The 25,671-nt window shown below is 39.7% G+C and overlaps 1 protein-coding gene and 1 long non-coding RNA gene across 3 annotated transcripts in view; one reads left to right on the plus strand and one right to left on the minus strand.

Annotated features, from left to right (window-relative positions):
• Positions 1-3,558: 3,558 nt before the first annotated feature.
• LOC133647942 (uncharacterized) lies at positions 3,559-23,310 on the minus strand. Its single transcript, XR_009825810.1, has 3 exons — positions 23,190-23,310; positions 22,774-23,105; positions 3,559-3,606 (listed from the first exon to the last, which is right to left on the minus strand). It is a non-coding gene; the product is annotated as an uncharacterized LOC133647942 (long non-coding RNA).
• A 48-nt stretch (positions 23,311-23,358) lies between these two features.
• LOC133648898 (SH2 domain-containing protein 4A-like) overlaps positions 23,359-25,671 on the plus strand; it is a 35,480-nt gene continuing 33,167 nt past the window's right edge. The window contains exon 1 of one of the 2 annotated variants that reach the window (XM_062045422.1): positions 23,359-23,601. The gene's annotated coding sequence lies outside the window, so the exon portion shown is untranslated. The remainder of the gene's footprint in view (positions 23,602-25,671) is intronic. The other variant, XM_062045421.1, reaches the window with a different exon arrangement.

A 25,671-nucleotide genomic window follows, 5' to 3' on the forward strand; every position in this document is an offset into this window, starting at 1 on the left:
TGTGTGTGTGTGTGTGTGTGTGTGTGTGTGTGTGTGTGTGTGTGTGTGTGTGTGTGTGTGTGTGTGTGTGTGTGTGTGTGTCTGAAGACAAGGGGAGAAGAAGGTTAGAGAGGCAATGGGACACATGGTATAGGGCCACAGCAGGGGGCGGGTGGAGAAGATGCAGTAGTGCAAGAGATGGAGAGAGCATTGATGGGAGGTTGGGTTGGAGATGACAAAGAGAGGATGCACAGCTTACCAGAGAGTGATGAGATTGAAGAAATAGTTTGGGGGAAACCCACTGCAGACGCAATGTCAATCTTAATTATTAATTCATTAACCTGCTGGTCTCCCATCCCCCGATGCAGCAACACACACACACACACACACACACACACACACACACACACACACACACACACACACACACACACACACACACACACACACACACACACACACACACACACACACACACACACACACACAGATGCACTCCCAGCTCCCTCATCTGTGTCCCTAGAGAGGCGGATGGATGGATGGCGAAATAAAGAGGTGCGTCTGCTTCTAAGTGACATCTGCTGGACCATGACAGCGGAAACATTTTGGGAACACTGGAAATCCCTGATGTGACAACGGGATGGAGGAAGGAGTTATTGCTGAATGAGGAGAAAAGATAACAGCTTGGCTTTATTAGAGTTATGATGGTGCACACATCATACAGTATGTGTGTGTGTTGTGAAATGACAGGAATATGTGCTGTCACGCAAAAAACACTGATAAGTGTTTGTTTGTGTGTGTGTTTGTGCACGCGCGCGCGTGTGTGTGTGTGTGTGTGTGTGTGTGTGTGTGTGTGTGTGTGTGTGGGTGGGTTCTTGTATTTCTACCCTTCTTGAGACATCAACAAGGAAAAGTACCTTCCATATCAGGACCGGTGAATAAGTTAGGACCAAAATCATGGTCCCAATACGGAAAACCAATGCGTTTAATAGAGAGTGTCTTATTTTCACCCCTGGTGGTGAAATCTATCAAAATTAGGGTGGTCCCAAAAAGGAGGGATTTTTCAAATTGACTGTGTGTCTGTTTTAAAAGTGCTTCCCCTCTTGTCAACATATGAAATAACAAGCGTGTGTAAGAAATTGAAATGTGCCCCCTTTGGCCAAAATTAATTTAAAAAAAGAATATATATATATATATATATATATATATATATATATATATATATATATATATATATATATATATATATATATATATATATATATATATATATATATATATATATATATACATATATATATATATATATACATATATATATATACATATATATATACATATATATATATATACACATATATATACACATATATATACATACATATATACATACATATATATATACATATATATACATACATATATATATATATATATATATATATATATATATATATATAGAGAGAGAGAGAGAGAGACATACTGTAATAACTTGAAGTAAATTACAAACAAAGAAAAATACAAAAAATTAATGAACTAAAAGCAGTCTTTTTCTCACGTGTCGACTTTTTTCTTATAAAATTGGGAACCATTTCTCATATTCTTTCTGTTTCTGTAATATTGCAATATTTTCTCGTAAAATTATTCCTTTTTTATGTAAAATGATTACTTTTTAATGCAAAATGGTGACATTTGTCATATAAAATTCTGACTTTTATCACATTATTGCCAATTTTTTTGTTGTTCTTGTAAAATAGTGACATGTGTTGAGTATAATTATGACTTTTGTCATAATTTTGCCAAGAAAAATTCAGATTATTATTATAATATTAGCAACATTTTTAAGTTTTCTTATAAAATTGGGACTTTTGTTGAGTAATTACGACTCTTTTCATAAATTTGTCAAAATGTTAAGCTTTTCTTCTAAAATTGCGACTGTTCTTGAGTAAAATTCCAACTTTTATCATAACATTGCACAAATGTTCAGTTTTTCACGTGAAATGTTGACATGCTTTGAGTAAAATTACGACTTTTATTATAACATTGCACAAATGTTCAGTTTTTCACGTGAAATGTTGACATGCTTTGAGTAAAATTACGACTTTTATTATAACATTGCCAAAATTCTAAGTTTTTCTTGTGAAATTCCAACTCATTTTTCACAACAAGCGTTTTTATATTTGAATAGTATGTTCAGCGGTCGCAGAGGCAAAAACTCGGACATGGGAGGAGTTCGGGGAAGCCATGGAAAACGACTTCCGGACGGCTTCGAAGCGATTCTGGACCACCATCCACCGCCTCAGGAAGGTGAAGCAGTGCACTGTCAACACCGTGTATGGTGCGGGTGGTGTTCTGCTGACCTCGACTGCGGATGTTGTGGATCGGTGGAGGGAATACTTCGAAGACCTCCTCAATCCCACCAACACGTCTTCCTATGAGGAAGCAGTGCCTGGGGAATCTGTGGTGGGCTCTCCCATTTCTGGGGCTGAGGTTGCTGAGGTAGTTAAAAAGCTCCTCGGTGGCAAAGCCCCGGGGGTGGATGAGATCCGCCCGGAGTTCCTTAAGGCTCTGGATGCTGTGGGGCTGTCTTGGTTGACAAGACTCTGCAGCATCGCGTGGACATTGGGGGCGGTACCTCTGGATTGGCAGACCGTGGTGGTGGTTCCTCTCTTTAAGAAGGGGAACCGGAGGGTGTGTTCTAACTATCGTGGGATCCCACTCCTCAGCCTTCCCGGTAAGGTATATTCAGGTGTGCTGGAGAGGAGGCTACGCCGGATAGTTGAACCTCGGATTCAGGAGGAACAGTGTGGTTTTCGTCCTGGTCATGGAACTGTAGACCAGCTCTTTACTCTCAGCAGGGTCCTTGAGGGTGCATGGGAGTTTGCCCATCCAGTCTACATGTGATTTGTGGACTTGGAGAATAAATGATAAATGGGTTATACTTGTATAGCGCTTTTCTACCTTCAAGGTACTCAAAGCGCTTTGACAGTATTTCCACATTTACCCATTCACACACACATTCACACACTGATGGCGGGAGCTGCCATGCAAGGCGCTAACCAGCAGCCATCAGAGGCAAAGGGTGAAGTGTCTTGCCCAAGGACACAACGGACGTGACTAGGAAGGTAGAAGGTGGGAAGGCATTCGACCGGAAGTTCTGTGGGGAGTGCTCAGAAAGTATGGGGTATCGAACTGTCTGATTGTGGTGGTCCGCTCCCTGTATGATCAGTGTCAGAGCTTGGTCCGCATTTCCGGCAGTAAAGTCGGACACGTTTCCAGTGAGGGTTGGACCCCGCCAAGGCTGCCCTTTGTCACCGATTCTGTTCATAACTTTTATGGACAGAATTTCTAGGCGCAGTCAAGGCGTTGAGGGGATCCGGTTTGGTGGCTGCAGGATTAGGTCTCTGCTTTTTGCAGATAATGTGGTCCTGATGGCTTCATCTGGCCAGGATCTTCAGCTCTCACTGGATCGGTTCGCAGCTGAGTGTGAAGCGACTGGGATGAGAATCAGCACCTCCAAGAGAGAGAGAAGCATCAGAAGAAAGTCCAAGCGGGAGGTCGAGAATCCAAAAGGCAGTCCGGGGGGCAAGGGGAACAACGAGGGATCACAGGGGAACACGGGAAGCGCTGCGGGAAGACAACAAGAACATCAGAACAATGGAAACATGGAAGTCACAGGGAAGGAGCGAGTTCGCGGGATGGAAGCCAGATACAGGACGCTTACAAGGGTAAAGAAGACTATACTCCGGCGCCGCCTGGCAGGTTCTGCGAGCTTATGAAGGCAGGTCCTTCATTAAGTGCAGGTGTGCAGAATGCCGGTGATCGTTTGCAGCTGGTGGCTGCCGCGGGGCGGAGACGCGCACGGCGCGCTCCTGGATGTGCGCGCCCGTTGGCGTGTCCCGAGGTGCGCTCACTGGAGCGCACAGACGGATGAGAGGCGTTGGCAGGCGCCTGAGCCGTAACATCTCGCCCGGAAAAGGGTGGAGTGCCATCTCCGGGTTGGGGAGGAGACCCTACCCCAAGTGGAGGAGTTCAAGTACCTAGGAGTTTTGTTCACGAGTGAGGGAAGAGTGGATCGTGCGATCGACAGGCGGATCGGTGCGGCGTCTTCAGTAATGCGGACGTTGTATCGATTCGTTGTGGTGAAGAAGGAGCTGAGCCGGAAGGCAAAGCTCTCAATTTACCGGTCGATCTACGTTCCCATCCTCACCTATGGTCATGAGCTTTGGGTTATGACCGAAAGGACACGATCACGGGTACAAGCGGCCGAAATGAGTTTCCTCCGCCGTGTGGCGGGGCTCTCCCTTAGAGATAGGGTGAGAAGCTCTGCCATCCGGGGGGCGCTCAAAGTAAAGCCGCTGCTCCTCCACATCGAGAGAAGCCAGATGAGGTGGTTCGGGCATCTGGTCAGGATGCCACCCGAACGCCTCCCTAGGGAGGTGTTTAGGGCACGTCCAACCGGTAGGAGGCCACGGGGAAGACCCAGGACACGTTGGGAAGACTATGTCTTCCGGCTGGCCTGGGAGCGCCTCGGGATCCCCCAGGAAGAGCTGGACGAAGTGGCTGGGGAGAGGAAAGTCTGGGCTTCCCTGCTTAGGCTGCTGCTCCCGCGACCCGACCTCGGATAAGCGGAAGAAGATGGATGGATGGATGTATGTATACATTATTATTGTTGTAAATACAAATCTTTATATATCTAGAAAGGATGGTCCTATAGAGGTAGGCATTTTTCGGAGGTCTCAGGAAGGTAACAAATACAAGAATGTGTGTGTGTGTGTGTGTGTGTGTGTGTGTGTGTGTGTGTGTGTGTGTGTGTGTGTGTGTGTGTGTGTGTGTGTGTGTGTGTGTGTGTGTGTGTGTGTGTGTGTGTGCGTGAGTGTGTGTGTGTATGTGTGTGTGCGTGCGTGTGTGTTTGTCATCATATCAGTAAAAGAAGCAGGCTTATGGAATGACAAATCAATAGGCTTATGTGCTCAAACAACAACATTATGTACAACAACAACGCCAAGGTTAAAAGGTTTTTGGTTCGACACCACAGAAAATTATTACCAAGTGGACACAGTTTAACAATACCTCACACACACACACGTACACACATATCTGAGGATAAGCTCACTCACAAAGATGGGTGAATACTGATGGAAAATGAGAGGAAAGAATCCTCCAAATGAGCACCTGTCCAAGATGATTAATGCTCTAAAGCCGTCTGCCACAACAGGCCAAACAACAGGGAGTTGTTTGAGGCAGACTGAACACGCAACAGTAATATGTCAAACACACAAACTCACACAGTGCACGTGCATGTCTACACATAGAGACTTTATATAGATTAGTGTGCTTCTGTGTAAATCGTTCATTTTGATCTGCTGACTTTGAATAAGAAAAATGTATGCGTTTTTACTGTGTGTGTGTGCATGTATGTGTGTATGTGTCTTTATGAGCCACATCAGAATCATAATCAGAAATACTTTAACAATCCCTGAGGGGAAATTAAAATTTTCAGCACAATCCCATTCAAGATCAGACAAACATTACAGGGAGACAGAACAGGATCGCTGACGGGTCTGCCAACTTCCGGCGCCCCTTACAAAAAAGGTGAGAAACAGGTAAAAGCTGGCCTAAGCTTAGGCCCCTGGAGTGGGGGTCCAGACTGAGGTCAAGGAAGAAAAAAACCTAATAGCCATAGCACACATAAGCATGTGTGTAAGAGTGAAACATCAAACATCAAAGAACACAAATGACATTAAAGACATTAACAGAGCAGAGCTGATGCAACCAGACATTTCTACATACAGCAACAAAAGTAAAAACAACAAAAAACAAACATATACACTGTTGTGGCCTCTGCGGTGTTCCACGCCATCGTCTGTTGGGTTGGGGATAGCATGACCAGAAACAGGAGCAGACCCAACAAAGCAACCAAGAGAGCCGACTCCACCCTCGGCCGCCTACCAACTCTCGGCCAGTGTCCAGTCTGCATGGATGAGCAAGGATGCGTCTAAGGAGACTGAAGTGTCCGATACCTGCTCATTCAGCCAAGACACTGTGAAGCTTGTCCGTCCCGGCGCTCAGCGCTAGCTCCATGTCTTAAATATAACTCATCATTTGGCCATTCGGTTAGAAAGAGGTGTTTGCTGTAAAGAGTGTAAACAAGAAGCCCAGAATACTTATCCTATGTTCAGCAGACATCACTAGGCTAAACCAAGTACATCTACAGTCTACATTAAGATAAATGCAACAGTACAACCCCGGGGAAAAAAATGATGGAATCACCAGACTTGGAGGATGTTCATTTAGTTGTTTCATTTTGTAAAAAAAAGCAGATACCATATTTGGTTATGGTTACAGTGTTAGCTTGTTTCATACATGCATACAATTACAATATAATTAATCATGTTTCCAGGAGCAGAAAGGAGCAGATAGCAATTTCTAACACACTGGTCTACTCTATCTCCAGCACAAGAGTGAATTGATAATACATGATGAAGTGAATAAATAAATAGATGACACAAAACTATAATTAGTTTATAGTTTTTTTCAACATTCTGGCTTTAAGAAACTCTAAATTGTGGTAATAACATTTTTAGATCAAACAGAGTAAAAAAAATATGGAATCACTCAATTCTGAGGAAAAAAATATGGAATCCTGAAAAACAAAGAAACAAAAAGCACGACAACACACCACTGGTACTTTGTTGCACAACTTCTGGCTTTTATACTAGCTTGGAGGTAACGAGTGACCAACAGTACTCTTCATCAATCTTGCTACAACTTTCTCTAATTGCTGTTGTCAGATCAGCTTTGCAGCTTGGAGTCTTGTCACGGACCATTTTATTTCATTTCCACCACCGATTTTCAGTTGGATTGAGATCTGGACTATATAAATGCATATATTATATAAAAAGATCATATAATATAATAATATAATATATCAGTATATATTATATACTGTATATATAATATACACAGGAGAGGGGGGCAGAGCAGAAAAGAAATGGCAGATCAATTGGTCTAAAAAGGGGTCTATTTAAAGGCTAGTGTATACAAATGAGTTTTAAGATGGGACTTAAATGCTTCTACTGAGGTAGCATCTCTAACTGTTACTGGGAGGGCATTCCAGAGTATTGGAGCCCGAACAGAAAACGCTCTATAGCCCGCAGACTTTTTTTGGGCTCTGGGAATCACTAATAAACCGGAGTTCTTTGAACGCAGATTTCTTGCCGGGACATATGGTACAATACAATCAGCAAGATGGGATGGAGCTACTTACTACGTAAGTAGTACAACCTTAAAGTCACATCTTAAGTACACAGGAAGCCAGTGCAGGTGAGCCAGTATAGGCGTAATATGATCAAATTTTCTTGTTCTTGTCAAAAGTCTAGCAGCCGCATTTTGTACCAACTGTAATCTTTTAATGCTAGACATAGGGAGACCCGAAAATAATACATTACAGTAATCGAGACGAGACGTAACGAACGCATGAATAATGATGTCAGCGTCGCTGGTGGACAAAATGGAACGAATTTTAGCGATATTACGGAGATGAAAGAAGGCTGTTTTAGTAACACTCTTAATGTGTGACTCAAATGAGAGAGTTGGGTCGAAGTTAAATACAGAGATTCTTTACCGAGTCATCTTGTGTAATTGTTTGGTTGTCAAATGTTAAGGTGGTATTATTAAATAAATGTCGGTGTCTAGCAGGACCGATAATCAGCAGTTCCGTTTTCTTAGCGTTAAGATGCAAAATGTTAGCGGACATCCATCTGCTGGGATAGGCTTCAGCTCCTGTGTGACCCTAATGATAGAAAATGGATGATCCACCTGAATACGCTTATGTCTGATGGTGTTTATTTTACATGTACGTCTCAATGTTCATGTAAATGCGAAACACTGAGAACATTTATAAAAGCCTTTATTTGGTTTCTAGTTTGAAAGGTGTTCTTTAAAAAATCAAAATATCAAATACATTCTATAAAAGACACTGGTTATTTCCTTTATTTTCCATATTTTTCAGTGTTCTATATACAGTAGGCCTACTATTACTACTGCAATAACACTAAACATATTTTTATTACATTATATGACCTTTAAGTGTTTTGCAATGTGGCTCATCAGCATCACAATGGCCGTGTTTTGCTTCACACCACGGCTTCATTCAGTATGAACTGACGATTATTCAGCTGCTTTGTGTTGGACTCCACTGACTGCCTCATCAGCCGTCATTGTCATGGAAGAGGACACTGCCTGTCAGCGTTAGTGTGTGCAAGTGTGTGTGTGTGTGTGTCTCATCTAGGTCATTATATCTACAGGCATGAAAAAGTAGGTAACAATGACATACAGTACATCGCCTTATTGGACAGAGGCAGATAAACGGGGGATGGTCGTCAAGAGGCATCCATCACTTTCACCTGTGACCACTTGGCGTTGAGACTTTCTGTTTACAGTGTGCATATGGCTTCATGTGCTTGTGTGTGGGTGTGCGTGTGGGTGGGTGTGAGCGGGCGTGAGGGGGTATGTGTGTGAGAGAGCCTGCCAGACAGACAAACATGGGAAACCCTGCCAACATAATGACAGAATGTGCAATGTGTGTTTGAGGCATGCGTGCCAGCTATGAGTTTGCCGGGCAGCCGGGTCAACAGACTGACACGTCGCCATGGCAACAGCACCGCACTCGGTACTCCCATGCCAAGTTGAAAATACGGAATTATGGTAGTATTTTCAATTGTACAGGTAAGTTGTCAGTTTTGGAACATGCATGCTGACACACAGGTGGAGAGGGTGTCATTCAACATTTTCCTTCAATGATTCGACATGAATCCACTCGAAATATGATGCCTTTTTTTGTGTGTGCATGAATTGCGTCCAATTTCCAGAAAACTCAGACCCCTGACAGAGCAACATTTGAAGGAGCTAGAGAGTGTGCTGCAGGAAATAGGAGGAATACCTCACTGCCGCTTTTCTTTCCGAAGAAGAAGCCAACACATGCGCGCTCCTGTTTGGCCTTCAGCTTGTACATTTTCTACAATTGTTTTTCCAGTGTTGATCCCGCTGTATGGAAGGCAACTGTTTTCAGCCATGAGCTTGAATTAGTCCCACAGCACGAAAGGCTGACTAAACCAAGAATACATGGTTGACATGACGCATGTTGCAGGAACAATTCTTGCTGATGAACAAACTCAAACATGCATCCTGCCTTACTGGTTGGCTAATTGTTGGTCTGCACCTCATCCAATAACCATTACTAATAATCAACACTGTAGAGCAGGGGTGTCAAACGTACTGCCAGAGGGCCGGATCAGGCCCGCGAACAGGTTTAACCTGACTCTCGCCAGACCCTTGTAGTTCGCTGAGCTCAACACAAGGGTCTGGGCTTGAAGGCATTGCAAACTCCTTCCAGATAGCAAAAAATAATGAACCAATCAGGATCGCCGAGTGGGTTTTCATAGATGTGACGTAGCGCCAAAGCGACTGTTTGATTCAAACAACAATGGGGGCACGCAGCCCTCGCTGCGTCGTGTGCTGACATTGATTCTGCTGTTGCAACTGTTTTGTCGAATCTTTCGAATATTAATTATTTAAAAGATGAACAGAGAACAGTTTTGAAGGAATTTGAAGGTGGCAAGGATGTTTTGGCTCTTCTTCCGACCGGGTTTGGATTTCCCACCGTCGCTCTCATCAGCGTCACGGGTTGATTTCGATGTGAGTGGTTGAAGTAGCACGTCATTCAAGATAACGGACAAGTGGTTTATCCAATCACATACAATTATTTTTTTACAAGGCCCCGCCTTCTGAAATAAATGTCCTATTGAGAAGTCCCAGATCCTTGTGTGGAGCTCAGCGAACTACAAGGATCTGGCGAGAGTCAGGTTAGGATGAGTTTGTTAAGTATAAAAATGTACCTGAAATTTTTGAATGAAAGAAACTGCTGTTCTAAATGTGTCCACTGGATGTCGCAAAAGCAATTCTTTGAATCTTTTTAGATGATGCTACATATGTACAAAATAAACCACATGATGTTAAAGTTAAAGTTAAAGTACCAATGATTGTCACACACACACTAGGTGTGGCAAATGTATTCTCTGCATTTGATCCATCACCCTTGATCACCCCCTGGGAGGTGAGGGGAGCAGTGAGCAACAGCACTACATGAATAACATACTGTAATTTGATTTTGATAAAAAAAAAAGTATCTTGATGGACTGAAAATTAACACCAATGAGTTGACTGATGAACATTATCACATAATTTATTCAGAAAATATAAATAACGACAAATAAAGATAGAATACTATTAACCGCAACATGCAAGTGTAAAAAAACAACAACATTATGATTTGTAAAATATCAGAATGTGCTTGTTCTATTTTTAAACAAAGAAAATAATCTGAAGTTGTCTTTATTTTTACGTTATCGTGCCCTGATTTTAGCAGTCCGGCCCACTTGGGAGTAGATTTTTCTCCATGAGGCCCGCGATCTAAAATGAGTTTGACACCCCTGCTGTAGAGACTTCCAAAGAAATGACATTATCATGATGTTTGGAAAATAATACCAGTGGATATTAATAATGGAAGGAGCGTTACCTGGAAGGGGTGTTACAAGGGAGAGAGAGACAGGCTCATTGGGAGGAGGAAGTTTCAATAATGTGACCACTATGGGGTTTACTTTCCACCTTGTCCTTTTCAATGGAGCTGACCCTTTCACATGTTCAAAAGTACAGTTTTAATACTTTACTATATTGCATACCGAGCATTTTACGTTGCCTAATTTCACTTATGAATGGGTGGTATGGCCTAAAATCTATATTGCAATATACTGCTGCCTCCTGCTATAACAATATTTATCACAATACACTATTTGGCATATAAATAATAATATAACCATTTCAAAACAGGTTAAAAAGGTTCCTATTTTGGCTGCAGACATATGCAGTAACACATTTCCAGTTGTATTATCTTCTCAAAACTGTTATTAATGTACTTGTTTGTTTACTGTTAATATCTAGTTACTTTCCGTTGTAACATGGTTTTATATACACTTCTGTTCAAATTTAATAAGCTCTTATTCTTCTGTTGTTTGGATACCTTACATTAGTTTTGGGCGGTACAAATCTAGGTATAATATGGGTGTAAATATTTACACCCATATTAATGTTAGGATCACTAACTGATTACATTTGTAAAATTACAAAACTGGATGGTGGTGTAACGATATCATCCATCCATCGATATCAATCAATGCTTAAAAATAATTTCCCTATTCTATTTTATCACACACAAAATGTATGATAAAGTCAATGGTGTAAAATAATTAAACAAAATCAAAAACTGCTTTTGGCTGGGATTTAAATCCTTTGCTTTTTGCACTTAACGTACTCCAGCATCCAGAGACTTATTTCCTGAGCTGTAAACAATAACAAAAACAATGTTGTCATAAAAAAATATTGATCTAATCACTGTAGTACCAACCATATACTAATACGTTACAGTACTTGATATCGTTACTGAAAATATTTGTAACGATCTGCCCACCCTTGTTTACATTCAAGAGCTCAAGCTTAGCGGTTAGCTCTTCTTTTTTGTGTATCCTCATACGGTGTGTTTACTGTAGCATGTTTAGCTGTTTCTTGTCTTATTATCATCCAGTGATACTGCTACATGTAAGAAATAATGTTTATTTGCCGGCATATAAGCGAGGAAATGTGTGGGACACAGCTAGAAAGCCCCATTTTCCAACATACTAGGTTCCCTTCAAAGGTAAAAGTGATATTAAATGTTAATTTATCCATTTAATTTGTTTAAAATTATAATTATTCTCTACAAAATGTGTTTCATATTAATATGTATGTGTGTCTGGATCAAATCATTAGATTAATATTATTTTTGAAGGGGAGAAATGTTGTTGTTTTTGTCAGACCTTTTGAAACAGGTAGTACAAGCCAAGTTACCATTTAATTTCTCTATTTCTTTTTGCACAGTGTTACTAATTTATGGAGGTGTGATATAACCAGAAACCGTTGTAAAACAAGGACCACCTGAACACCATTGTATGATGTTTCAACAATTTAGAACATCTGGACCACTAAAGTGGTACTTTATGGAATGTTTAACCACAAATATTTCCCACACAGAACTCTGCCAATGCAGAGGGAGAGATCCATGTTCAAACTATAATACTGTCAGATAAGTAATGTTCAAAATAAGCTACCAGGTTTTTGTTGTATTATTATGACTCAAGATATGATTTCATTTGAGTCTTTAATTTATGTCAGAAATAAAACGGAGTCAGAGGTTTTTGTTCTGAGATTTCTTTCCATCCGATTACGCATATTTGGGTCAAGAGTGTGGAAAATGTTACTGATTCTTCATGACTGCCTCTAAAAATGGAGAGCAGGAGGTGGTTGTAGGATTTGTTCTCCATTCTGCTCGCACACCCTGCACAACCACGTCCACAGGGTAAGAAAAAGGGAAATATAACAATTTAAAAAGTAACGTGCAGGATAATCTGAAATGATTACTGATTGTTTACTTGAAATTGGTTGCATTTAGAAACTTTTGAATGAGAACATAATAATAAAAAAAATAAAAAGATTCAAAATATACAATGTGAGCGGAAGGTTTAAACACACATTCTCATTCTAATAAATGAAAATGAGTCTTTTGACTCAAACAGTATTATCATGTATCTCACTATAAAGTAGCAAAAGAAATAACCCAAAAAAGGAAAATCATCAACAAATAAAAAAATATATCATTTTAAATATACAGTTTGCGGCTCTGTTGCAAACTTTTTAAAGAAAATTATTGCATTCCTGGCCTAAATTAAGAATTTTCCAGTATAGCAATGGCAATGTACAACAAACATTAATACTACAGTAGTGCTGGCCACTGAAATACATACATATTGGATCAAACAAGTTTAAAGGTGATGATGTGGGTGTTAATTCATGTCGAGAGGGCTCTCATTGTGTCAAAAAAACATATATGAAATGTCGGTGATGTTTTTTTTTGGTTGTTTGTTTTTTATGCTGTAGCAACATGAAACTATTTCATATATAATTAATAATTCTGATTTGGTTGCTTTGTTGGGTCTGCTCCTGTCTCTGGCCATGCTCACCCCACCCCAGCAGATGATGGCGTGGAACACCGCAGAGGCCACCATAGTGTACATGTTTATGTTTTTTTGTTTCTTTGTTTGTATTTTTGTTGTTATTTTATTTTACCTGTTTACCTGTTTCTCACCTTTTTTGTAAGGGGTGCCGGTAGTTGGCAGACCTGTCTGCTCTTGAATGGGATTGTGCTGAAAGTCTTAATTTCCCTTCGGAGATTAATAAAGTATTTCTGATTCTGATTCTCGGAAATTATTTTACCATGGTCGGGCCTGGAATCAATTAACAGCAATAAAATGAGAGCTTCTGTTAATGAAATCATAAACACATTATGTTACCAAAACAATATTGTAACTATGACTATGGTTTTAGAGGTGTAATAGCACTAAGCTTTTGTTTTAGAATTTCCATGCATGCAAGTAACAGTTTTTTGCAGGTTGACAAAGGGGTTCTTATACCCACAGTTCCCAGATTAACCATCCAGGGCCCCATATAGCATATATATTCAAGAGATATATCCATATTTTAACACTTCATTTATTTCCCTTACATTTGATATTCTACTCCATGCAGCTTTTTGTTATCTCCTATTATCCCAGCTCATCATGAGTACTTATTCTTCTCGAACAGGAAGTAAACAAACCATCAGTTACTGCTGTGGCATGAAGAAGGGATTAGGAATACATCAAATCTGCTTCTTCATACTTCTTTTTGGATATGTGAATGGTGCAGGTGTAAACAATGTTGAATGTAACACTGTTGAGCAAGCTCAGAATTAACCTTAAGCATATAATACTCTTTCAAATGTTCTTGTAATCAGACCATATTTTTTGGTATATTAGATGGAATCTTTACCTGACATGTTTCGACTGTCATCTGCAGTCTTCTTCAGAAGGGTCACCTGACCACTGTGACCAAACATCCCACAGCACGACAAACTATCAGTCGTGAGAACACTTATGAATGGGCCAACATCATAACAGAAGAACAAAATAGACAAAAAGAAGAGAAACACATCAACAATGCACTCAAAAACTGCCAATATCCCACCTGGGCCATCAAAAAAGGGGAACAATAAGTAAAAAACAAGTAAAAGAGAACAAAGAAGAAACTCAAAGAAAAACCTGAAATGAAGAACAAAGAGGTCATAACCTTACCATACATTCGGGGAGTAACTGAACCAATACAGTGGGTGATGAAAAAACACAAAATAAACAACAGTTGTACCTCACACAAAAACAAGACAGTTACTTGTACATCCAAAAGACAAAATAGAACGAGACAACAAATGCAATGTCATCTACGAAGAATGAAATCAGAAAGAATGCGAAAAAGAGACTACTGGAAGGTTTATAAGAAGCCTAAAACAAAAATCCGAACAGGAAATCTTAAAATCAGCCATATCAGATCATTGCAAAATAAATAACCACATCATGGACTGGGACAAGGGGCAAAATCATCGGGACTGAAAGTAACACATTTAAACGATGGATTAAGGAGGCGATCGAACTAAGGAAGCGGCCCAAGGAAACCATCAATCGGGATGAGGGAGCAATCATGCTTTCGCATACCTGGGACTCCCTCCTCTATTGACCATCAAGCGGCGGGAAGTTAGCCAACCAGGTAGACTTGACAGGTCTACCTGGTTGGCCACGCCTATAAGAACAGCTGATAGGCAACACGTCACAGTGGCCAGGTGACCCTTCTGAAGAAGACTGCAGATGACAGTTGAAACATGTCAAGTAAAGATTCCATCTAATATACCGAAAAATATGGTCTGAAAGAATATATGAATAAGAAGACATAATTAACCTTTTTGAGCAACTTAAGCATATACAGTAGATCCTGTTGTTTAGTGTCTATTAAAAGAATACTGAAACCCACTACTACTGACCACGCTGTCTGATAGTTTGTATATCAATGATGAAATCTTAACATTGCAACACATGCCAATACGGCCGGGTTAGATTAGTAAAGTGCAATTTTAAATTTCCCGCGAAATATCCTGCTGAAAACGTCTCGGTATGATGACGTTTGCGCGTGGCGTCACGGATTGTAGCGGACATTTTAGGACACCATTCTGGCCAGCTATTAAGTCATCTGTTTTCATCGCAAAATTCCACAGTATTCTGGACATCTGTGTTGGTGACTCTTTTGCAATTTGTTTAATGAACAATGGAGATAGCAAAGAAGAAAGCTGTAGGTGGGAAGCGGTGTATTAGCGGCCGGCTGCAGCAACACAAACACGTAGCCGGTGTTTCATTGTTTACATTCCCGAAGGATGACAGTCAAGCTTTACCATTGGCCTGTGGAGAACTGGGACAACAGAGACTCTTACCAGGAGGACTTTGAGTTGGATACACATTGGCCTGTGGAGAACTGGGACAACAGAGACTCTTACCAGGAGGACTTTGAGTTGGATACGCGGTACCGTGAGTACGCAGCTGCGGCTTCCAAACATTTGATCGCTTGCCCGTATGTGCGTGCCGCTATGTACATGTCACGTACGTAACTTTGGGGAAATATGTGCTGTATGAACTTTGAGGAGGTGAACGGTACTTTGGGCTGTGGGATTGAGTGTGTTGTGCGGGTGTTCGAGTTGTATTGGTGGGTTATATGGACGGGAGGGGGGAGGTGTTTGTTATGTGGGATTAATTTGTGGCATATCAAATATAAGCCTGGTTGTGTTGTGGCTAATAGAGTATATATATGTCTTGTGTTTATTTACTGTTTTAGTCATTCCCAGCTGAATATCAGGTCCCACCCGCCTCTCACAGCATCTTCCCTATCTAAATCGCTTCCACTGCCCTCTAGTCCTTCACGGTCACTTTCCTCATCCACAAATCTTTCATCCTCGCTCAAATTAATGGGGAAATCGTCGCTTTCTCAGTCCGAATCGCTCTCGCTGCTGGTGGCCATGATTGTAAACAATGTGCAGATGTGAGGAGCTCCACAACCTGTGACGTCACGCTACTTCCGGTACAGGCAAGGCTTTTTTATCAACGACCAAAAGTTGCGAACTTTATCGTCGTTTTTCTCTACTAAATCCTTTCAGCAAAAATATGGCAATATCGCGAAATGATCAAGTATGACACATAGAATGGACCTGCTATACCCGTTTGAATAAGAAAATCACATTTCAGTAGGCCTTTAATGTTGTCATTCATCCAGGTCATTGTCATCTCAAGGCATTCAATCGATCACAACTGTTTGGTTTGTCCCATCCGAGTAGGCTTCATCAGTTCGTCCTCATATACTTAGATCAGTTCTAGTCCATCCTGTTGTTTAATTGTACTTCCTGAGACCTATAGTTTAAAAACTTGTTTCGACAATTTTAGCCGTTCTGCTATAACTGGACCTATAGCAGAACACTGATCTATATAGTACAAAAAAGTTGTTTTATTTATTGTTTTTTTATTTTTATTTTCGTATTTACCTATGTTTTATTTTTATTCATTTATCTATGTTTTAAAAGAGGCCTGTCGACTAAATTCTCTATCCCTGAATGAGTAATTGGTCTGCATGTGTCCATTTAGTCCAGCAGATGTCGCTATGTGTACAACATTCACCATGAAAACCTGCTCTGACGCCTGAATCCTAATCTGATCCCCCTGCAGGATGACGCAGTGTTGGGATTTTCCCAAAGTGTCGCCTGGCTGGAGGAAATGCAAATGTGGGTTAAATGGCGAGTTTCTGACAGAAAAACATGTCCTCATAATCTAATCTTTTCCTGACTCAGCCTCTCATGACTCCTGCAGCATGCATGTGTCACCTTGTTGTCGCATCATGCCCACTGTTATATTTTTAAAGTTCAACTTGAAACCTTGAATTTTAGTGGCGTTGTTACTATTACACTTTAAAATAAAATTAAGACTAAATGGGGTTAGTATTTGCCAAGAATTGATATCCAACAATAAATACATTTAGAGAATATTTTAGTATCAATTTTTGTATCTTCCAAGTAAATAGGGCCATGGCGCCAATACCATCACTGATACCAATATCACTTCTCATTGAAGATTTTTAAAGATCTTTTAAATAATATCTTGATTTTTGCATTTGATTAATTTATCATGATTTCAATCCGAACAAAACAAATAGTTTACACACAAATTGAAAATGTAGTTTATCAATGCCTACAGCTGCCAGCACTAAAAGATGAGCCTGTTTTGATGCTATGATAAATGTTATGTTGTGATACTGTATTTTATTTTTTCTTATATCGTAAATGTATTGTGTGCTTTTTTTCTTTTTCTCACTTTTTCTTTTCTTTCTCTTTGAAATTGTCATTTTACTGCCTTTTTCACATCATGGCCAGGGGACTAGAGATGAAAACTAGCCTTCTGGCTAATTCTGGCTTTTTTAACCATGTATAGTCATTTGTTTTAAAATTGCATTGTCCCCTTTGAAATAAACTAATCTTAATCTTAAACACACTCCTATTTATCGTATCCATATATTACAAAAATAGTTTGAGCAAAAAAATAAAAGGTCAATATTGCCAAATAAGTCAACAAAGGCTCTCATTCAAATCTTTCCATGCACTCCTGTCATAGAGACTTGATCCCTGAGTTTTTAAAGAAAATATCAACAATATTTCTGAATAAAAAATCACATACAGTACTGTATATATTTGTGAAAATAAACAGGGAGAACTGAAAAATATTAATCTGATCACACTAGTATTGATCTGAAACCTAAGCCATACTGGTATAGAAAATGTCTGCATTTGGATGGATGGGTTCCCCTTTATATGTACTGTTATGATCAAGGTTTAGTGACTGGCATTGGTGAGTCTGGGTGACGCCACAAGACTTTTTAGTAGAGTGCTAAGATAAGTCCGATAATCAAAAGGAAAATGAATACATTTTTAGTTTTGTTAGTGATGGAGTGAAAAGAGCCTGGCGTGAGCAGAAAACTCCCCAAAATATTTATATTCTTTGAAAACACTTTTAAAACCCCTGGTTTATAGAAAGTAGGTGTATACAAGCCTGTGTTATGCTAACCTTGACCTTTCCTCTGGTCATGCCAGTGACAAACTAAGTCAAAAAACAAACAAGCGTCTGGTTTCACTGCAGCTCTTTTTGCCAGAAACATATCAGTATCAACTGGTCAGAGATGTGGTTTCTGTTGACGCGTTGTAGTGAAGCAAGGTTTAGAGCAGTGACGAGCAGTTAGGTTCATAGCTGGTGAGGCACTGAACTTTTTTGTGCTTTGTTGTTTCAGGTTGAAGCTCAGCTACTTTATTGTAAAAGGGACACCGTTTCAATTAAAACATCTCTCAGCCACTTTTCCTCTCCGTAGAAATGCGGCAGCCACGAGCACCTGCTATCTCACATACGGTATCTTACGGTATCTTACATACTTCATTATTAATGAAAATTCATTACACTCTCTGTAGAAAGTCATGGTATACTGTATGATAAACAGTATAATAGAAGCTACTACAACTATAGTAGTTTTATGACGTAGCAACACATGCTAGGATACCCAAAAATCCACACAAGTTATTGCTAACAAATATCGTCATGGCCAACGTAAAATGTATTATACTCAAGATGCCCGAAAAGGAGCTAATCACTGCTTTGAATCAATGTGTGAATAGGTGCTGCTTCATGATCATAACCAAAAGCTGGCTACATCCAATAATGTATGACGCGGCTATCTAGCTAGCAGCGTTAGCCACCGATAGGACCGAAGAAGAGAAACCGAAAGTGTAGGAAAGTGAAACTGTGTGTGTACGTGATGTGTGTGATGATAGTATATATCTGTATCATGAATCAATTTAAGTGGACCCGGACTTAAACAAGTTGAAAAACGTATTCGGGTGTTACCATTTAGTGGTCAATTGTACAGAATATGTACTTCACTGTGTAATCTACTAATAAAAGTTTCAATCAATACGTGGAGGTTCTCATGGCGCAACGCTGATCCTTTCATCTTACACATCAAGTGATGTTTCTATTCCACCTAATGCTAACATTAGCACTGTTCTGAGCTAGCCTTCATGATTAGCTACTGTCCTTCACGCTCACTTTTTTCATTCCAATGTTTAGAAAAACAACATTTTGTAAAGTGTAGTTAGTCATATACTACTAGCTAAAAATTGAGTTTATGGAGTTTACTGTGACATTCGCTATGCTAACTAGCAGTGAGGAGACTTGTAATATTAATTTTTTGCACCCATCCTAAGCAGAGAGACAGCTCGTATCCCAAAAGACTCGGGAGGCCCTCATAAACCGAGGTACCACTGTGTACACTGCAAAAACTGAAATCTAAGTAAGATTAAATATCTCAAATGAGGGTGATGTTTGCTTATTTTCTGTCTGATAAGATAATTCTTCTCACTAAGCAGATTGTATGTTAGAGTGTTTTACTTGTTTCAAGGGTTTTGGTCCTAAATTATCTCTGTAAGATATTACAGCTTGTTGCTGAGATTTTATGACCTAAATTGAGTGAAACATGCTTGAAACTAGAATATCAACTGTTGAAAAGGTGTGTCATCAACACTCACAAGTATAAAACTACTTTTTTAAAGTAATAATTTCTTATTTTAAGCATGTAAAAAAAAATCATGACTTTGACACAATTGTCTCATATTAAAACAGATGACAGCCAAATGGACTTTGCTGTTTTATTTTCAATTAAACAATAGAAAATACGTACTCATATAGTAGTACAGTTGTTATTAGTGAGAATATACTTATTTTAAGGAATTTTTGGGTTCATTGAGGTTAGCTAATTTTACTTGTTTTGTAAAGTCTTGACGAGCCAAATTTTCTTGTTCTATTGGCAAATAATTTTGCTTAGTTCAAATAAAATACCCCTAATTTTTGTTTTGTTTTTTCTTGTTTTTGAACACTGACTTTTTGCAGTGTAGTTTACTTTTTGTGCCATTGTTTGGTGGTATGTCCTGAGATTTTTCTAATGTAAATTATATTTCTTTCTCAATGCAGTCGTCCCTCGCCACCTTCAAAGTTTTGTGGCTTCACTGTAACACTAATGTTTTGGGGGTCAAAAGTATTTTTTGTCTAAATCAAACATTTCCAAGCAAAAAAAAAATGGCCTAATGAAATAAAATTCTTGATGCTACTGAAATATTGATGAGACCAAACCAACCAGAGCACACTGTTCAGTAATGTGGTCTCTTATTGGCTCAGCCTTGGGCGGCATCCCTGTATTGGATTACACGAGTGTAAAGGTGATTAAAGTATGTTATTTAATGTGTAGAGGGCTCTCGTAATGTTAAAACACTTATTTAAAAGGCCATAAACAGTTTTCTTAATGCTACAGCTATGAAAATATTCAGTTTATTATGGTTTGTCATAGTTTGTTACTTTGCAGAGATTAATTTACAATGGTCAGGTCCAGAACCAATTAACAGGGATAAACGAGGGTTTACTGTAATTCAATCATGTGAATGAGCTGTATAAAAAATTATGCTTACTCCCAATACGCAGATTAGATATGTAGTTTAACGCAGTGGTTCTCCAACTTTGTTTCACCAAGTACAGCAAAAAAGCTCTCTAAGTACCACCATAATGACCAACTTTCAAAAAAGTAGCATAGTAGGCCTAAGTATTAATTAAAAACTTGGCAGAGGTTTTACTTAACAAGTATATTTAACATTTTTGGCCACCGTAACAATACACGCAGTTCGAAGAGTAAAACTGTGTTTGAATTAGTGTTGCCGCGATACCAATATTTTGGTACCACTACCGGTACCAAAATTATTTTGGTACTTTTCGGTACTTTTCTAAATAAAGGAGACCATAAAAATTGCATTATTGGCTTTATTTTAACAAAAAATCTTACGGTACATTAAACATATGTTTTGTTATTGTCCTTAAATAAAATAGTGAACATACAAGACAACTTGTCTTTTATTAGTAAGTAAGCAAACAAAGGCTCCTAATTAGTCTGATGACGTATGCATTAATTTATTGCGTAATTTTCCATTCTATTATTTTGTCAAAATTACTAAGGACAAGTGGTAGAAAATGAATTATTAATCTACTTGTTCATTTACTGTTAATATCTGCTTACTTTCTCTATTAACATGTTCTATCGACACTTCTGTTGAAATGTAATAATCACTTATTCTTCCCTTGTTTGATACTTTACATTAGTTTTGGAGGATACCACAAATTTGGGTATCAATCCGACACCAAGTTGTTACAGGATCGTACATTGGTCATATTCAAAGTCCTCATGTGTCCAGGGACATATTTCCGGGGTTTTTTAAACATAATAAAAATGTTAAAAAAACGAAAGAAGATTTTTTGATGCTAAAAATATCGACGTAATCATAGTAGTATTGACTAGATACGCTACTGTACATGGTATCATTACAAGTGGATGTTAGGTGTAGATCCACCAATGGCGTTTGTTTACATTTGGTTGGTGGCGGACCGGTACTTTTCAGAGGCGGTATAGTACCGAATAAGATTCATTAGAATCGCGTTACTATACTAATACCGGTATACCGTACAACCCTAGTTTGAATATACAAAAATAAAACACTGTACTTCAATCAAGTGATTCTTTGGCATACCACCAGATGGCGCCTGTGTACCACAACTGGTACACATACCACAGTTTGAGAATCTCTGGTCTAATGTGTATTTTACCCTTCTTGTATAGTTAATACAAGGTAACCAGAATGTATACAGTAGTAGTTAGCATGCAGGCTGCACCGTCAGGAGATCTGCGTTCAAATCTCCGTTTGTGTGGAGTTTGCATGTCCTCCTGTGCGTGGGTGGGTTTTTAACCACATTCCTTAAAATAGTGTTTTTCAACCTTTTTTGAGCCAAGGCACATTTTTTGCGGAGAAAAAATCCGGAGGCACACCACCAGCAGAAATCATTAAAAAACGAAACTCAGTTGACAGTAAAAAGTCGTTGGATATGACTTTAAACCATAACCAACCATGCATCAATATAGCTCTTGTCTCAAAGCAGGTGCACTGTCACGACCTGTCACATCACACTATGACTTATTTGGAGTTTATTGCTGTTTTCCTGTGTGTAGTGTTTTAGTTCTTGTCTTGCGCTCCTATTTTGATGTCTTTTTCTCTTTTTTTGGTATTTTCCTGTAGCAGTTTCATGTCTTCCTTTGAGCGATATTTCCCGCATCTACTTTGTTTTAGCAATCAAGAAGTTTTAAGTTGTTTTATCCTTCTTTGTGGGGACATTGTTGATTGTCATATCATGTTCGGATGTACTTTGTGGACGCCGTCTTTGCTCCACAGTAAGTCTTTGCTGTCGTCCAGCATTCTGGTTTTGTTTACTTTACAGCCAGTTCAGTTTTAGTTTCGTTCTGCATAGCCTTCCCTAAGCTTCAATGACTTTCCTTATGGCCACTCACCTTTTGTGTATTTTTGGTCTAAGCATTAGATACCTTTTTACCTGCACACTGCCTCCCGCTGTTTCCGACATCTACAAAGTAATTAGCTACCGGCTGCCACCTACTGATATGGAAGAGTATTACACGGTTACTCTGCCGAGCTGTAGACAGCTCCGACACTCAACAACAACACATCATTTGCAGATTATAATTACTGGTTTGCAAAATATATTTTTATTCCAAATAGGTTAAATTAAATAATCTCCCACGGCACACCAAACTGTAACCCAGTGGTTGAAAAACACTGCTTTAAAAGATAAAAATACACAACACAGACACACGTACCATAGCCCCCCACATCACACGCCTTCGTCACTTCACTCCCTTGGTCGCGGCAGCTTTGGGATGTCAGCTGGGATAGGCTCCATCTTCCCCGTGGCCCTAATGAGCAGCAGTGGTATAGAAAATGGACGGCTGGCTGGCCCGATGCACTAATTATTTAGGAGCAAGTGCACTCAGGTATGTCGCTGTAAGGCGGGAAGGCCAAAGAAACACAATGCGTGGATGCTTGATGATCGTGCCAACAACCTGTCATCAGCTGAGTCCTAACTATGCACATTCCTTCCCGCACATGTGGTGTTGTGATTACTGCTTTCACACGAAGCCAGCAGGACTTCCTGCAGGAAGAAAACAACGGAAGGAGACTGAAAAACAAGCCAGCCGCTGTGAAGCAGACACAATCATTGGAGATAATAATTTACCGGTAGCCTAGAACGTGCCCTGCTCCCATTTCCTGTTTGTGCCGTCCACATTCCCCCACGTAGCTGATTATAAAAGTTTGTTCAAACCTTTTATGCAATATGCAACGCTTTGTGTTTGTTTTGCCTCACGCAAGTGCTGTGTGTCATTGTCTCAAAGGTGATACGCAGAGAGGAGGAGGGATAAAGATGAATGCGCTGATGTCAGGCCGTCCCACTGGTGTTGGCTACAAATGCAGCAGAGTAAAGCTGCGCCTGCATTCCAGCCCTCTGACGACTGACCTCACACACACACACTTGCACACACACACACACATACACACAGACTTGCACACACAGCTCCATGCTCCCACGTCACACACTCATCACACGACTCAATCGGTACGAGGAGATGCTGGCAGCTGGCGGCCACTGAGTAAGTCCACTCTCATTCTCTTGGCGTCTTTGTTGCGATGGCTATTCTACGGCCAGTCATTTATCTCCCGCGCCCTCTGAAAACATCCACTGTGTTGTCACACGGAGGGACTTTCCAAACTCTTCTCTCAGTATGCCTTGCACACACCTTGACCCTCTCTCTCTCTCGCTCTGCTCCCCCGGCTTTCTGTTCCCTGCATGGTGTGAGCAGAGGCACAAGCGAAGACTATTTGCATGTTGGAGCGCAGCCAGAGGGGGGATGCTTTGTCTTGACATGCCAACCACAGAGTTAGGCCTGTGGATGTCGGTCCTCCATGCAGCAGTGTTTAATGCAGGGGTGTCAAACTCATTTTAGATCGGGGGCCACATGGAGAAAAATCGACTCCCAAGTGGGCCGGACTGGTAAAATCCTGGCACAATAACTTAAAACTAAAGACAACTTCAGATTGTTTTCTTTGTTTAAAAATAGAACAAGCACATTCTGAAAAATCATGAATCCGCACAAAATAACACATGAAGAAACATGAATTGGACATCATGTGGACTAAGAAACCAACCAAAAAACAAAAAAAATAACAAAGGAAAAAAAAAAAAAAAATCAATGAATCAAACAAAATATATCCATATTGGTGTATGTATACCGACTTGTCATTATCATCCATTATCATATGTTATACTTGTTCTGAAATTGTCATGTATCCATCAAATCTGCTGTTGAAACTTGGACTATATAACCAACATATTTAACCAAAATATAAGTTGATTGTAAATGAGGGGCAGGACATGGGTAAGCATTCTTGCTTTTTTCCTGTATCCCTTTTCGGTGGGTGCCGTTGCATGTCTGTCGAATTACAAAGAGTGATGAAGTGTTGCTATATACTGTATGTCTGTCTGCCGGAATAAATAAACAAATAAATAAATTCATTCATTCATTCATTCAAAATGTACAAATCATAATGTTGCTGGGGTTTTTTTACACTTACATGTTGCAGTTAATAGTATTCTATCTTTATTTGTCGTTATTTATACTTTCTGAATAGATTATGTGATAATGTTCATCAGTCAACTCATTGGTGTTAATTTTTAATCTAACACAATAAAAAAATAATATCAAAATCAAATTACAGGATGTCATTAATGTAGTTTGCTCATTTTTCCTCGACTGGTGCACTAGCATCAGGTGGTTGTTTTTTTGTTTTTTTTACATATGTTGCATAATTTACAAAGATAAAAATAATTGCTATTGCCACATCTAGTGGACACATCTAGAAAAGCAGTTTCTTTCATTCAAAAATTTCAGCGGGCCTGATCCGTACGTTTGACACCCCTGGTTTAATGTGCATGCTTCATTACTGCATGTATAAACCACTTCCTTGTATATGAAATGAGAAATAAGTTAAAGTAAAGTTGAAATCCAAATTGATAAAGCTGGTGGACTCAACACGCTGTAGCTTCATTCATTCATTCATTCATGTTTTACTGCCTTTTCTGCCCAGGGTGATAGGTGAGCTTGGACTATGTTTTAAATGTATTTTCTCTACAATTTAGTAAAACTTGCAAATTGAACCTGAGGTTAGTGTGCAATTCTTCGTTAACTGAATGTCTTGCGCTCGTTTTGGTTTGTCAGTAGGTTGTCAATATGTTTGCAATACTCAACATATTGTTGAGTATTTTGTTTCACCTGACCACAGAACTTTCCTACAGAAGGTCATATCTTTGTACATGTGACAAAAATTGAGCTGTTTGGCCACAATACCCAGCAATAGGTTTGGAGGAGAAAAGGTGGCACCTTTAATCCCAGGAACACCATTCCTACCGTCAAGCATGGGGGTGGTAGTATTATGCTCTGGGCCTGTTTTGCTGCCAATGGAACTGGTGCTTTACAGAGAGTAAATGGGACAATGAAAAAGGAGGATTACCTCCAAATTTTTCACGGAGGTTGGGTCTTGGGCGCAGTTGGGTGTACTAACAGGACAATGACCCCAAATACATGTCAAAAGTGGTAAAGGAATGGCTAAATCAGGTTAGAATTAAGGTTTTAGAATGGCCTTCCCAAAGTCCTGACTTAAAT

This window comes from Entelurus aequoreus, linkage group LG04, assembly GCF_033978785.1.
Source record: "Entelurus aequoreus isolate RoL-2023_Sb linkage group LG04, RoL_Eaeq_v1.1, whole genome shotgun sequence".
Classification (NCBI taxonomy): Eukaryota; Metazoa; Chordata; class Actinopteri; order Syngnathiformes; family Syngnathidae; genus Entelurus; species Entelurus aequoreus.